Consider the following 17,092-nt stretch of genomic DNA (forward strand, 5'->3'; position numbering starts at 1 on the left):
ATGAAGATCGACAGAAGCACAAATCGACAGCAAGGAAAAAAACACGAATGAAAGCAGACAGAGAAAGACGAATGCATACAGTAGGAACAAACACGAACCTGTGCGGTCGAAGGAAAAATCGACAGCTCCGGTGTTGCGGTGGGCTGCGACGATCTCCGGCCGGTGGCGAGGAGATGGCTAACGGCGGCGAGCAGGGGAGGATCACTTGAGGAGTCAACGACAGGAGCAGACGATCGTCGTTGGAGGAGGCGTATGTGATATGCTGTATAAGGTTATTAGGTCAAATATATTTACTTTATTTCCATAATTGTAGGATTTCAATTAAATGATTTCCTTAATTAAAAGTACAAAAGGTCCAAAATACCCTTTATTGATTTATTTAATTATTTATTATTTCTTGAATTCTTATTGGTGCATTCAGGCACACAATATTTGTTGAAAACATTTCAACCTAACTCTATATATATATATATATATATATATATATATATATATATATATATATATATATATATATATATATATATATATATATATATATATATACACACACATTTTATCAAATGGCCACCAAACCTTTATCCTATGTCCCGCCAATTGTTTATCATTTTCAAGACACTAACAAATAAATTTGACAGCATGATGAATTTTTAAAGTCAACGACTTTTTCCTGTCTTGCTATCAATATGTTTTTTTTGAAGTCACTCGGTTATAAAAAACCTAGAAGAACAACATTGTTTTTGCTCTTATTTTTATTTTTATTTTTATTTTTTGCACCCGAAAACTACATGGACTGTTTGTAATTTATTTTCTTTATCCTTTTTGGATTTAACTCAAGTAAAAAAATACCAACATACTTTATAACAATGCTTTTTTGACACTATTTGGAAAGAAAGACATCGAAACCCAATGCAACAGCTACCTCAGTAGCATACATGTCATCAACTCTGGTTATTGCCAAAAACAGGTATGTTATTAATCTTCCTTAATACGTTTTTTATTAAAATTCCTAAATTGGTCATGTTTATTCAATATGTGCTTATTGCCAAAATGCTTCTTACCAAATTAACAATAAGTTTTCCAATTCCTCCAAAACAAAACACTACAAACTCCAATTTATTTTAATAAGATGCCAATTTACTTTCCACTCTTTCCACTTTATATTTCTCTAAATTCGGATCCCATTAAAGCAAAAAAAAAAAAAAAAAAAGTTCAAAACATGTGAATCGGACTTTGACTACTTTCTATGTGAAGCCACCAAACACTCATACTTTCATTCCAATCTCTTTTTCTCCAAACCAATACCCAATTAAATATTTAATGCATAAGTTACAATACAAGCTAATAAATTTTGACATTTAAGTCCATTCTCACCCCCATACACACATGCTTCAAGTCTCGTAAATACAGACCTCATCAATATTTTTATGACCAATATGCCCATCTCAGCACCATTACACATGAGAAAGTACCAACTACATTTTCGAAACATCAGTTTTAAACTTTCTTTTGACCACTGTATCATATATGTATATTTACATTAAACCAATATTGAAAATGCTATAAAAAAAGACAACAATACCCCTCAATCCACTTGTTTTGCCTTTGTCGAACATAGTAGGAAAAATTGCCCTAGATTCCATCTTGAAAAGGATACGATTCCTAAAAGATTCCAGAAAATGACAAAAATAACCATCGGTGACTCCTTGATTTCTCCTGCCAAGCATATTTTCGAAAACTCATATAGGTTTGAGAAATCCTTTTGTAGTTGACAATAACTAATAAAGGACAATAATGCCCTTAGATCCATCCAAAACCAGAAAAGGACCCTTTTAAAATTTTATTACACCAATTCTTTAAAAGAAATATTTATTTTACTTTCTTTTATATTATCATTTTGTAATTTGTTATCATATTAGCATTATACAATGACAAATCTACCAAATTAAACAACACATGAATGAAAAAAAACATTAAAAGACAATAAAATAAAAAGAATAGTAGTCTATTAACACACGATTAAATGAAATTAGGTGAAAAAGCAGAAAAAATGAAAGATATTAGTTAATTGATTCCTAAATGTTTTCACTTTTCACAAGAAAATAGTCAACGTTATTTGTCAAAAAGTCAATATCTAGTTATTATTTAGATTGCTGGTCCGTTGTCACCAAGTTAAGATAATCACTAAAAAAAATAAAAAAATACAAAAGTAAAAATCATTAACTAACGCTATTAACCATAGTATCTTATTTTTCCAAACAAAAATTATAAGTTGTTAGATCATAAATATAATATAGCCCAATCAACAACCAACAACACTTCAACTCATACACAGTCAAAGAAAATGTGTGAAAATCCAAAGCTCGATTAGAAATAAAATAAAGAAAATAGGAAGTTATAACTTACAACAACTATAATAAAGTACATTGTTATTTATTGTAATTAGCTAAAAAACAAAGTGGTTAATTTGAATGTAAAATGGTGTAATAAACAACTGGATGAGAGTATGTTGCTATTTCTTGCAATAATAACCTTATTATTTCTTAATGAAGATTTTTATAGCATCTGCTGTGAATAAAAGACAAGGTAAAAATGGTCATCTCAATAAAATTTACAAAAAGGCTGTTAAATCTGAAGATGCACAGGACCAAAAACAAAATGAAAGAATGAAGTAATTATAGTCTTGATCCTTCAGATTTAACTTCAACTTTTCCAGGTGAAATAATATTTTCCATCAAAATTAGGTTAAACATTGCAAATTGCAAGCTGAAAGTAATGATCTGAATTTATTAGATATTAAGAAATCATAAAAAGAAAAGAAGCATGGCATTTGTATGACTAATAAAATGATGATACCTCCTCATCCTCAACTAAATATGAAGTTTTTCTCGTAAGTTCTCTTGAGAATTGTGTCGTATCCACATCCTTTTCAGCCCACCTACCACCAGAAGGATCATGAATTGAAAATGAAATGACTATTTTTAGATAAATTAAATTGATTAAAATACCTTTCTAGCGACGAATTCAGGATGACCAATGCAAATTTATGGTGGCTTGACTGATGCTCCATCGGAGAAGTTAAGTTATCCGGCCAAAAACAATTGTAGAATAACGAAATTGATTAAATTGATTACCTGTAGTTTCTTTCATTCAGAACACGCTCCTTTAGAAGACACTCCAAATAGCTGAAAACCACCTCCAAAATTTTGAATCTTGTGTGTGCTCCTGCCTTTGAAGGTATTCCCAATAGTAAGATCGTTAGATAAATCACTGACAATTCAAGGAAATGACTGAAACATTGAAGGAATTGGGGGAACGGATGACAATAGGTATTGATTCACCGGTTTCCTTTGGTATTTAACTATTTCTACAAAAGAGGAAAGGGGAGATGGTGGTGGGAATTGTAGTCCAGAAAGTAAAATTAGGCCTAACCAAGAATCAAGAAGCTGTTTAAAAGTTGCTAGGAATTGTAGTCCAGAAATCAAGCATTGTGACTTTTTACAGATTGCTGGAAAAAAGAGAAAATCAAGCAAAAAAATTTATAGATTTCAAAACAAGTACAATTCGTTGAAATTAAAACAGATATGAAGAACAGGAATGGATGAAAATTCTGTATATTTGGGAAGAGTTGAAGGAGCAGGAGTTTATCCCTAAGAGCGGACTTATGTAGGTTGGAATTGAAGATCGTGGGTGAATGAAGCCTGAGAAGACGCACCTCATTGCAGAAACCGCTGGTGATAGTGGGTGGTTCGTTTGGAGAAGATGTAGGGGAAGTAAGGGAAATTGGGAAGAAGACGAAGCTAACTCCGTACCATGGTTGGTTGAAGGAAAACTGGAACCTGAAAACCGATTGAACGGGTGTGGAAGATACAACCGCTGTGAACGTGGGGGAGAAGATCCAGGAGGCGATGAACTGCAAAAAAACCGCCGAAATCGAGTTTATGTGGACGAGATTGAAAGAGCGTGGAGTTTAGACGGCTGTGATTTTGAGGACGACGGTGAGACTCACCGTCGTCAATAGTATTAATAATTTCATCTGCACGTCAATCTATTTTTCTTGAACAAGTATTTCCAACTTTTAAACTTTCATCAAGCATATTATGACATTATAATGCATAAGATATATAATAAAAAGCTGCCAGATCCAATAATCTCAAATTTTGTATTCTCTTACCAATAATTTGTTCGTTATAAAAATACGGAAAAATAAAGCCACATATCTTACTAACATAAAAGATAAATAGTCACTAAGATCTCAAGACTGAAGCAAAAAAAAAAAAAGTCTTTAACTGTTGTTGTTTGGCTGTCTTCAACCCTCCGCTTGGACCTCTTTCAGTGGTTGCTTCATCGATGCAGCATCATCGGAGACGGTTGCTTCAATGATGCAAATGCAACAACTTTAACCAAGAAGGCATTGCAGCTGTAACCAATTCCATTCTTATAGTTAATCTCTTGAAGACAGTCAAATAGGGAAAAAAGAAAAAAAAAAGATACATGGAACTTTCCATGTGGTAAAATGAAGCCACAGAATGATAACAAAAACAATATATATTAATATACTCATGTAGTTGTGGAAGTAACCACAATCTGAAAGAATGATGCAAAAAATCGGTACATGGATATTGACGTGAAGTGCATCACAAATAAGAGCATCATCAGGTGGAAGAACCTATAAAAAGTAAAAACACATGAAACAGTAAAATTTACATCCTAGTATCATAGTTTCTAAGAAAAATTCCTTAATCTAATACTTCTCTAACACATCTAATATTAGTTAATATATGATGAAATAATTTATAAGATGCTCACCTCTCTGGTCCAGGACCTTATCCAATAACATAATACGTGAGACTCGTCCAAACAATGGCTTCCAAGATTGACTAGGGAAGTTTAAGAATAGATGCAAGAATTACATACCCCTAAGCAGGGTAGAAGTACGTATCTCCTTGTTTATAGAAAACCGAAAGTATTGAAACTGTCACAGAAAATTTTGGGAACCCATCCACTATAAGTTCATAAAAGAGTGAACCGAGATGATAATTCGCATCAATGACATCAACCTTCAATCTAGTTTGGAAGAATATAGTCATTGTGATGAATGCAATTATGACAGGCTGCAAAGAAGTAACCCACATCTTTAGACATCGATCTAATAATAAGGTAATAAAAATGAACCTTTCACTTGAAGGGTAAGAGCCTATTGGCCAATAATAAGCATATGAAAGAAGGTAGACTCGATGATCAAAGAAAGGAGTGATGCATACCTGGACGAATTTGAAGAATTCATTATCATGAGAAGAATCTCCCTAGATATGCAAGCCCTATATAGAGGCTATTTAGAAAGAGAATACACATGGAAGGAAATGGCATTCTCATGGCTCTCTGATCTAGTGAAGGATTTGGAAATATCTTCATTTACTTCTTTTGCTGATAAGACCATTCAATCTCATTGATAAGTTCTCTATTGAGATATAATTATATGTTTGTTTAGCTCGACACCTGAACTTTGTTTGATCTTTTCTTGAGACAAACTGTGAATTATTCCTTATATAGCATGAAAAAGGATGATTCTATCTTATAAAAGTAAGAAATTTTAATAAGGGATGATGACGTTACCTCTTGGAGGAAGTCAGCCACGCCTTTTCTCTCAGGACACTTAAAACCAAAATCCTCAAAATACTCTACAACATTACTCTGAGGCAAGGTTGTAAAAATCGCTCGACGGTAGCTCGACGGTCGACTGGTGTTAAGGGATTAATCGGTCTTGGCGGAGATTAATCGGGGACCATAGATTATTAATAAAATATTAAAATTAATTAAATATTAATATATCTTAAGAAAAACAAGTACTTCAAAATTAGAAAATAAGAAAAATTGTAATTTGGAAATTTGGAAATACGAAAATATGAATATTTTGGTATAATATTCGAAATTTTGAAAATTTGAAAATTTTGAAGTAAAAAAAAAAGTTGGTTTCTTGAAATTTTTTTATAATTTTTTAAATTTTTTCAAAATTTTTTTAAATTTTTTGACTTTTTTCAACTTTTTTAACTTTTGTTGACTTTTGTTGACCGATTAATCCCGCCAAGGCCGATTAATCCCGCCAAACCCGATTAATCATAAATTTCCGATTAATGCCATAATCATCGACGGTTGGAGAACGCCAAGCTATTAATCCACGATTAATCGCCGATTAATCCCGATTTCTGCAACCATGCTCTGAGGTGAGGTCCATGATACATAATCCTCCCTTCTTCCATCAACATAACGTCATCAAAGAGACCAAATGCTTCTGGTGACAACTGAAGAAGTGAAATCAGTACCAAAACCATAAACAATTTCCATAGTCTCACCGTCTCAACGAGTTTTTTGCAAAAATGGTGTCACACCCCGGCCGTCGGCGGAAACACCGGGTAGTGTAACGTCATTCTTCGTATCACAGTTATATAACATACATTGAACAATATTTAAAGAAAATACATACCTTTATTGATGATTGAAAGTTACATTATTGTTTTCCTAGTATTTATTACATAATATCCGACTATGACATACTTCTTAAAGAACAGAAAGATACTAGTAAAAATTCTCCTGTTCGAATACATACCCGCTTTTTAAGTTCCTGAAAACACATGCATTTTAAAATACGTCAACATAAAGTTGGTGAGTCCACAGGTTTTGACTTCATAAAATAATACATTTTTACACATTCAAAAGTATAGTTTTGAAAGTATCATTTTGACTCTCCAACATTAGGTATAATTGTATACTTATCAATTAAGTGTTATACCTAAACATTTCTTAATCTTAAGGTATAAGTAGGGGAAAACTTATACTTAACATTAATACTTGTATACGACAAGGTATAATGTTTCTAACAATGTGCTACCATGAGCCTGTAACCGCTGCTATGACATAATACCTCTGATAGAACAATACACTCATGATTTACCATGAGAACAAATACACTCATGATTTAACATGAGAAACAACACCGTACGCTTCATCGACGCCGGAACAATAACAAATAAAATGATAGTTCATCACTTGTTTTTGGTTGACTGTAGCTAACAGTCACAAGTGGGGTGGTCAGCCCGTATACTAATTATACATGACTTCCTCGCTCACACGGGATTAACGGTTACAGTTCAGAGGATTTCCACTAAGATCCCCAATCTTAGTTGATGAATACAATTACTCACGTAGACTTCGACGACTTCCTATAGATCTAACAACAAAAGCATTTTCATGTCTAAAACCTTAAGTTACTAGACTTTGCTTTTAAACATTACTCCTAACTTCATAATATTTAGGCAGTATAACAGCTATATCTTGAAGTAAAAACCAGGTTTTATCTTGACCTAAAACCAATAATAACAACATATAACGTTTCTAGTTTTATCTTGACATAAAACTAACAATAACAACATATCCAGTTTTATCTTGACATAAAACTAATAATAACAACATATAACATATCTAGTTTTATCTTGACATAAAACTATTAATTGCAACATACTATATAACTTAACATATAAAACTTCCGAATATAACTTCGGAACTATATCGCACACAAAATATATATAGAATCCTAAGTATAACTCAAGATCTACATTAATAATAGTTGTATGTATTCAAAATGTTACATTTAGAACAATCATATCTCGATTATCATAACTATATACTATCATATAGACATAATAATAACATATATACAATGACTAGCATGCGTTTTCCCCCGAAATATTAGAAAGTGGGGCCGTGAAACTCACCCTAGTAGCGTGATTTTATGATATCTAAGCAAAACGGTCAGCGTGCGAGATCGTCGGGGCTCGGGATGCAAGATGGCTCCAGCAAACGAGAGAGAAAGAAGAAAAATGGTGTGAGGAAGTGAATGGGTCGATCTTGCTATTTATAGTAAGATTTTATGACACTCACGTCGTGAGTGTCATAAGGCTCACGTCGTGAGTCTGCATGATTCACTCAGTAGACTTGCCATTTGCGTCCCTAGCTTCGGAAGGTGGCCATGACACCTCACGTCGTGAGTGTCATAAAGCTCACGTCGTGAATTGGATCCTATCCTCTCGCAGCTTCTAGATTCCGAATTATGACAGAATGACTCCTGACGTCGTGAGTGTCATAAAACTCACGTCGTGAATTAGCTAGTTTAGGGTTTTTAAAAGCTAAATCTTCGGAAGGCCATAACTTTTGCATACGAACTCCGTTTTTGACGTTCTTTATATCCACGCGTAGGTATTTACGAGTACTACAACTCTCTTTTAGACTTAAATAGCTAATTCTAAGTCTATTTTAAATTCCTCTTATTATAGAGATTTATAGCGTTCGGTTTATCATAACTTCTTCATGCGAAGTCAGGTTCAGATGTTCTCTATATTTTTGGAATCGTATGGACGTATACTTTGAGTTGTATCATAAAGAAAGTTCATATTTGTATTAGAATTTATCATGAACTACATAACATTCTTACCACATTACTAGGTTAACATAATCACATTACATGATTGGCATAATCACATGTGATTGTCTATTGACCTATTTTGACTAGTGTTACATTCTCCCCCCGTTAGAATAATTTCGTCCCGAAATTTATCTTGTGGATAGGTTTTTGTCAAACAATTGGGGGTATTTTTCTTTCATTTGATCTTCACATCCCAAGTAAATTCAGGTCCTCGCAAAGAGTTCCATCGAACTTTCACTATGGGAATACGACTTTGCTTTAATCTTTTGACTTCTCGATCCATGATCTCGACAGGTTCTTCTACAAAGTTGAGTTTGGTATTGACTTGTATCTCGTCGAGAGGTACCACAAGAGTGTCATCGGATAGACATATTTTGAGATTTGATACGTGAAAAACATCGTGTACATTACTTAGCTCTTGAGGCAACTTGAGTTGGTATGCGACAGAACCAATTCTAGCTAGAATTTCAAAAGGTCCTATATACCGTGGGTTTAGTTTGCCTCGCTTACCGAATTGAATTACACCTTTCCAAGGAGTGACCTTCAACATTACTTTATCTCCAACTTAGAATTCTAAAGGCTTACGTCTTACGTCAGCATAGCTCTTTTGACGATCATGTGCAGCCTTTAATCGATCCTTAATTTGCACGATCTTTTCAGTTGTCTCATGGATTATTTTTGGTCCAGTACGTAAGGTATCACCTGTATGTTCTCTGGCCATCTGCGTATCTCCAACTTCTGCCCAACATACTGGGGAACGACATTTTCGTCCATAAAGAGCCTCAAACGGTGCAGCCTTGATGTTGGTGTGATGACTATTATTGTAGGAAAACTCAATTAATGGTAAATGAGTATCCCACGCATTTCCAAAGTCTATTACACAGGCTCGGAGCATATCTTCTAAAGTCTGAATGGTTCTCTCACTCTGACCATCAGTCTGTGGATGGTAAGCTGTACTCATGTCTAGACGTGTTTCTAAGGATTTTTTGTAGAGATTGCCAAAATCGTGAAGTAAATCTACTATCTCGGTCAGAAATAATAGAACTTGGAACTCCATGCAATCTAACAATTTCCTTAAGATAAACTCTAGTCAGCTTCTCCATCTTGTCGTTCTCCTTAATTGGTAAGAAATGGGCGGACTTAGTCAATCTATCGACTATTACCCAAATAGTGTCGAACCTACTAGGAGTTTTGGGTAACTTAGTGATGAAGTCCATTGAAATCTGCTCCCATTTCCATTCCGGTATTTCCAGTTGTTGAAGTAAACCTGAAGGCTTTTGATGTTCTGCCTTTACTCTAGAACACGTCAAACATTTGCTCACATAAGTAGCAATTTCTGCCTTCATGTTTGGCCACCAATAATGTACTTTTAAATCCAAGTACATTTTGTCAGAGCCTGGATGCACGGAATATCTAGACTTGTGGGCTTCTTCTAAGACCAAGTCCCTGATTCCACCGAACTTAGGCGTCCAAATTCGGTTCATAAAGTGTCGCGTTCCGTAATCTTTTTGTATAAGTTGCTTTTCCATTCCTCGCAAAGCTTCGTTCTTGATGTTTTCTTCTTTTAGAGCCTCAAGTTGAGCTTCTCTAATTTGTGCGGTAAAGTTAGAATGGATAGTTATAGTTAATGCTCATACCCGTCGGGGTTTAATATATTATTTCCGGCTCAAGGCATCTGCTACCACGTTTGCCTTTCCAGGATGATAACGAATCTCACATTCGTAATCATTCAACAATTCGACCCATCTTCGTTGTCTCATATTAAGATCTTTTTGGTCGAAGATGTGCTAGAGACTTTTGTGGTCGGTAAAAATAGTACACTTAGTACCGTATAGGTAATGTCTCCAGATTTTTAGTGCAAAAACTACAGCTCCCAATTCAAGATCATGGGTAGTGTAATTATTCTCATGCACCTTAAGTTGTCGTGATGTATAGGCGATAACTTTTCCTCTTTGCATCAACACACATCCCAATCCTTGATTTGATGCGTCGCAGTATACAACGAAATCTTCTGTCCCCTCTGGAAGGGATAGGATTGGTGCACTACACAACCTTTGCTTTAGTTTCTGAAAAGCAGCTTCTTGTTTGTCTTCCAAGTTGAACTTCGTATCCTTCTGGGTTAGTGTTGTAAGCGGCTTGGCTATTTTGGAGAAATTCTCTATGAATCTGCGGTAATAGCCAGCAAGTCCTAGGAACTGACACACCTCTGTTGGCGTCTTTGGTGCTTCCCAATTCCTGATTGCTTCAACTTTGGATGGGTCAACATGAATTCCTTCGTTGCTAACTACATGACCTAAAAATTGTACTTCTCTAATCCAAAACTCAGATTTGGAGAATTTAGCATACAACTTTTCTTTTCTTAGTAGTTCTAATATTATTTGCACGTGTTGACCATGTTCTTCCTTGGTTCGTGAATATATCAATATATCATCGATAAATACAATCACGAATTTATCCAAGTATGGTTTGCAAACACGATTCATGAGATCCATAAACACTGCTGGGGCGTTGGTCAATCCAAAAGACATAACTAAGAACTCATAATGACCATAACGAGTTCTAAATGCTGTTTTTGGAATGTCGTCTTCTTGTACCCTAAGTTGATGGTATCCTGATCTAAGATCTATCTTTGAGTAGTAGCTAGATCCTTGCAGTTGATCGAATAGATCATCAATTCTTGGAAGCGGATAACGATTCTTGATCGTTAGCTTGTTCAGCTCCCGATAATCAATACACATTCGAAAGGATCCGTCCTTCTTCTTGACAAACAAGATTGGTGCTCCCCAAGGTGAAAAACTTGGTCGGATAAAGCCTTTGTCAAGAAGTTCTTGTAGTTGGCTAGACAATTCTTGCATTTCAGATGGAGCCAACCGATAAGGAGATTTCGCTACTGGTGCTGCTCCTGGAATTAAGTCGATTCGAAACTCGACTTGTCGGACGGTAGGTATTACAGGTAGATCTTCAGGAAATACGTCAGGGAAATCACATACTTGAGGTATGTCCTTGATTTCTTTTATCTTTCTTCTCTTATCTACAATGTGGGCTAAGAATGCACTACATTTCTTATGTAGATATTTTTGTGTCTTGGTATAAGAAATGACTAAGGGCTTCGCCGTTTGGTAAGGGTAGTCGTATGGCTTTCTCATGACATAGAATTTCGGCGCGGTGTGAAGATAAACAATCCATGCCAATTATGACATCAAAACTACCGATAGGCATTGGCATGAGGTTGACGTGAAAAAGGTAGTTTATTAAGAGTTAACAGACAGTTTTCTAGGATTTCATGTGTTTTCTCGGTTTGACCGTTAGCGATTTCTACTTCATAAATTTCTTTTAATATGCTAGACTTATGACTTAACAATTTTCTAAATGTCGGAGTTATAAAACTTCGATCTGCTCCAGAGTTGAAGAGTATGCTAGCGTATAAATTATCTATGAGAAACGTACCAGATACAACCGAAGGGTCCTGGATAGCCTCTCCGCTTCCGATCACAAACGCCCTGCCACGCCCTATGCCTCCTTGACTCCTTAACTTTGGACATTCTTTCTTGATATGTCCAACTTCTCCACACTCATAACACTTTCTTTCTTCACCACGGCCTGTCCCATTATTGGTTTGTTGATTGACTGTTGCAGGTGTTGTGCTCCTGCAGTAACTAGCAGTGTGCCCCTTCTTTTTGCATTTTGTGCAAACAAAACAGTCACCTGGGTGATGACGGTTGTAGTGGTTGCACCATGCAGACTTTGGTTGAGTAGGTACTGCTGTTGTGGCTGCGTAGTTGGTTGCCACTTCTTGTCTTTTCTCAGATGATTGTTTGGGATTCTTCTTATTAAACTTGCGCTTGTTTGTTCTAGCTTTGGGAGACTCAGCCTTTGAGACCACTTTTGTTCCTTGGATCTCTGTGAGGGTTAGCTGATGAGCTATCCTCTTGGTGCTGTCATAAGTCGTAGGCTTTGATGTGATCACCATGCCTTTGATTTGCAATGCTAAACCCAGATATATCGCTCAATCTTTTTATATTTACGGGTCACAAGTGCTGGACACATTACAGCAAGATCATTAAATCTAGCGGTATAAGCTTTTATCTCTGAACCCTTCATGGTTAGGGTCCACAGTTCTTGTTCCAGTTTATGTATTTCCTCCCTAGGACAATACTCCTCTACTAGGATCATTTTTAGCTCCTCCCATTTCATGGAATTTGCAGTATCAATTCCCATTGTATTCACATGGATATTCCACCATGTAAGTGCTGCGTCAGCGAAAGTACATGCTGCAAATCGTACTTTACAATCATCTGGACAAAAGCTTATTTGAAAGACAGACTTTGTCTTTTCTATCCACCTCGTCAAATTAACTACCCCTTCATCTCCATGAAAGATTTTTAGCCTACAATTCATAAAATCTTTGTAGGTACATGTTCTAGCGGTCCCTACATGGCCTTCATTTCCAACTCCATCTCTTGTGACATTAGATAGAGCCGCAACAATTCTTTGAGCTATGATTTCTTCCAGTTGCACTGTACTCATTGAGGGGTTTATTTCTGGCGGTGGTTGTGGTTGTTGTTGTGGTGCTGATGGTCGGTTAGGGGTTAGCCGATTACTCCTTCTAGGAATTTTGTTTTAGTTCCTATTATAAATAATAAGAATTTTTATGAGTTTTGTTGATCATTTAATACATGAGTACTAAATACTCTAGTTATTATTCACAGCGTAAAACATAATAAACAGCATAATGATTACTATAACGTATGCTTCATATTATTACCAGTGGTTACATCAGTTTATTTAGGTTTATAAGAGAAAAGTTTCTATAAACATTACAAAATTTGCAAGGTTTTCTACATCCTTGCTATAAAATTTCCTCTTTTTGCTTTAACTAGTCTGATTTTCTCTATTTACATAACCACTAGTTGTAGCTTATCTACCAGAAACCCAAGTGATGATCCAGCACGTTAGTGACATTAACCACTTGCTCTTCAAGTGCTTGAGTTCTCTGCTCAAGACCTCCTATGCGCTCCTCGTTTCTCGTGGTTTGATTGTATAGCTCTAACTCTGCAATCCTTGCATCGTGAGTAATCATATCGTTATAAGCGAAATTTATACGATGATGGACATCCATCACCGATTCCTGATCTCGTGTCCTTTGTCCTTCTAGCCTTCGCACTCTTCCAGAGAGATGAGTAGCCCTCCCTTCGACAATTTCCATCTTATCTTCAATTTTTGCACTTTTCTCAAACAATTGCGATAAGGTGTTTACTTTAGAAGAATGTGGGGGATGTGGTCGAGATGATTGACCAGTCTCATACATCTTAGCAGCTCTTTCTTCTGCCACCCACCTATCGACGGTTTGGGCTATCCGTGTATCTTGAACTCTATGACTTCCTGAAGATGTCGCCTTCTGATTCTTCTTAATCTTTTTCCATATTGGTATGGATTTACGTGCCGTGCGTTTCATCTTTGCTCCTCCTGGAACTTGACGATAAAGAGTGTTCAGTGGTGGTAGATATGATGCCACCGATTCTGTCTCCTCCATTGGTTCACTCTCTTCCATTGGTTCGCTCTCTTCCCATTCATTGGAAGGTAAAGGTGCTCCATCGTCAGAAGGTATTGGATGAAAGGTGGTTGGATTTGTAGGGTAGTAAGGATCGCCTACCATCATAGGGAATGAAAGTTCCTTTTCTTCATTCGTATCCTCGATGATTATCCATTCTCGTGAATGTGCCATGTCGGATTCCTATACATTTTGGATCACCAAGAGTTTAGTCTATCAAATATTTCTCCCAAATTAAATAGTTCATATGATCTGATCATAATAAAATGTAGTTGCACACCTACACCTAGTTGTGATAGGATCTATGCACATATAAACTTTAGTTGGAATATTTGATCTAAATCCTTGAGATCAAAAACATTCCGGGTATTAAGGTGTATTCTCATTGCGGGTCTGAGTCTTTATATATGACTTTATATTCTTATTTATTGTATTCACGCTTTTACTATTGTTTGTTACTTCAGGTCTAGCTGATAAGGCACCGGCCAGTCAGGACAGTCAGTGGGTAGGATCATTTTAGCATATGGCCGTTCTGAAATCCAGCAACCCAAATCGACATGTCTATCCTTGTCACCGCTCCCGTAAGTAGTCCTTCAGTAGTATAATTAATAATACTTTTTATTTATAGGCCAAGGGATATACCTAAACCTAATAGAGTAAGTCCTAAACTATAGACGTGCTTTCCTAAGAAAGTACTAGTTCACTATAGTTAATAGCTCTGATACCAATCTGTCACACCCCGGCCGTCGGCGGAAACACCGGGTAGTGTAACGTCATTCTTCGTATCACAGTTATATAACATACATTGAACAATACTTAAAGAAAATACATACCTTTATTGATGATTGAAAGTTACATTATTGTTTTCCTAGTATTTATTACATAATATCCGACTATGACATACTTCTTAAAGAACAGAAAGATACTAGTAAAACTTCTCCTGTTCGAATACATACTCGCTTTTCAAGTTCCTGAAAACACATGCATTTTAAAATACGTCAACATAAAGTTGGTGAGTCCACAGGTTTTGACTTCATAAAATAATACATTTTTACACATTCAAAAGTATAGTTTTGAAAGTATCATTTTGACTCTCCAACATTAGGTATAATTGTATACTTATCAATTAAGTGTTATACCTAAACATTTCTTAATCTTAAGGTATAAGTAGGGGAAAACTTATACTTAACATTAATACTTGTATACGACAAGGTATAATTTTTCTAACGGTTACAGTTCAGAGGATTTCCACTAAGATCCCCAATCTTAGTTGATGAATACAATTACTCATGTAGACTTCGACGGCTTCCTATAGCTCTAACAACAAAAGCATTTTCATGTCTAAAACCTTAAGTTACTAGACTTTGCTTTTAAACATTACTCCTAACTTCATAATATTTAGGCAGTATAACAGTTATATCTTGAAGTAAAAACCAGGTTTTATCTTGACCTAAAACCAATAATAACAACATATAACGTTTCTATTTTTATCTTGACATAAAACTAACAATAACAACATATTCAGTTTTATCTTGACATAAAACTAATAATAACAACATATAACATATCTAGTTTTATCTTGACATAAAACTAATAATAACAACATATAACATATCTAGTTTTATTTTGACATAAAACTATTAATTGCAACATACTATATAACTTAACATATAAAACTTCCGAATATAACTTCGGAACTATATCACACACAAAATATATATAGAATCCTAAGTATAACTCAACATCTACATTAATAATAGTTGTATGTATTCAAAATGTTATATTTAGAACAATCATATCTCGATTATCATAACTATATACTATCATATAGACATAATAATAACATATATACAATGACTAGCATGCGTTTTCCCCCGAAATATTAGAAAGTGGGGCCGTGAAACTCACCCTAGTAGCGTGATTTTATGATATCTAAGCAAACGAGAAGGAAAGAAGAGAAATGGTGTAAGGAAGTAAATAGGTCGATCTTGCTATTTATAGTAAGATTTTATGACACTCACGTCGTGAGTGTCATAAGGCTCACGTCGTGAGTCTGCATGATTCACTCCGTAGACTTGCCATTTGCGTCCCTAGCTTTGGAAGGTGGCCATGACACCCCACGTCGTGAGTGTCATAAAGCTCATGTCGTGAATTGGATCCTATCCTCTCGCAGCTTCTAGATTCCGAATTATGACAGAATGACTCCTCACGTCGTGAGTGTCATAAAACTCACGTCGTGAATTAGCTAGTTTAGGGTTTTTAAAAGCTAAATCTTCGGAAGGCCATAACTTTTGCATACGAACTCCGTTTTTGACGTTCTTTATATGCACGCGTAGATATTTACGAGTACTACAACTCTCTTTTAGACTTAAATAGATAATTCTAAGTCTATTTTAAATTCCTCTTATTATAGAGATTTATAGTGTTTAGTTTATCATAACTTCTTCATGCGAAGTCAGATTCAGATGTTCTCTATATTTTTGGAATCGTATGGACGTATACTTTGAGTTGTATTATAAAGAAAGTTCATATTTGTATTGAATTTATCATGAACTACATAACATTCTTACCACATTACTAGGTTAACATAATCACATTACATGATTGGCATAATCACATGTGATTGTCTATTGACCTATTTTGACTAGTGTTACAAATGGGTTGAAAATAGAAACCCTTTGTAAAAATGGGTTGATTTTTATTTCATTTGCAAAAATGAGTTTCTTTTTTGTGTCCCCACATAAAAATCAAGGCATTAATATGTAATTTTACATTTTGGGCCCTTCAACTTTCATAATAACCCTATAACAGTATAACTTATATGTTATATTTATTTTATATCTTTTTTAATAAAAAAATTATTTTTTAAGCTTTTTTACAACAAATGTAAAATTGTATATATTAAAAACATACAACTGAAATATGTCTATTATGTTATTGCGATTTACACCATTAGAAAGTTTTAATAAACACATTCTAATTGATACCAATATCGAATATATTACATGTTACGAAATTAAGAAATTACAAGATAATTAAAGAAACGACTACAAAAGAAATTA

General features: G+C 35.0%; 1 long non-coding RNA gene across 1 annotated transcript; it reads right to left on the reverse strand.

Moving 5' to 3' along the window:
• Nucleotides 1–1,297: 1,297 nt before the first annotated feature.
• LOC145125970 (uncharacterized) lies at nucleotides 1,298–3,093 on the reverse strand. Its single transcript, XR_013716230.1, has 3 exons — nucleotides 3,009–3,093; nucleotides 2,857–2,938; nucleotides 1,298–1,716 (listed from the first exon to the last, which is right to left on the reverse strand). It is a non-coding gene; the product is annotated as an uncharacterized LOC145125970 (long non-coding RNA).
• Nucleotides 3,094–17,092: the final 13,999 nt, after the last annotated feature.

This window comes from Lactuca virosa, chromosome 7 (genome assembly GCF_052849685.1).
Source record: "Lactuca virosa cultivar CGN04683 chromosome 7, Lactuca_virosa_CGN04683_v6, whole genome shotgun sequence".
Classification (NCBI taxonomy): domain Eukaryota; kingdom Viridiplantae; phylum Streptophyta; class Magnoliopsida; order Asterales; family Asteraceae; genus Lactuca; species Lactuca virosa.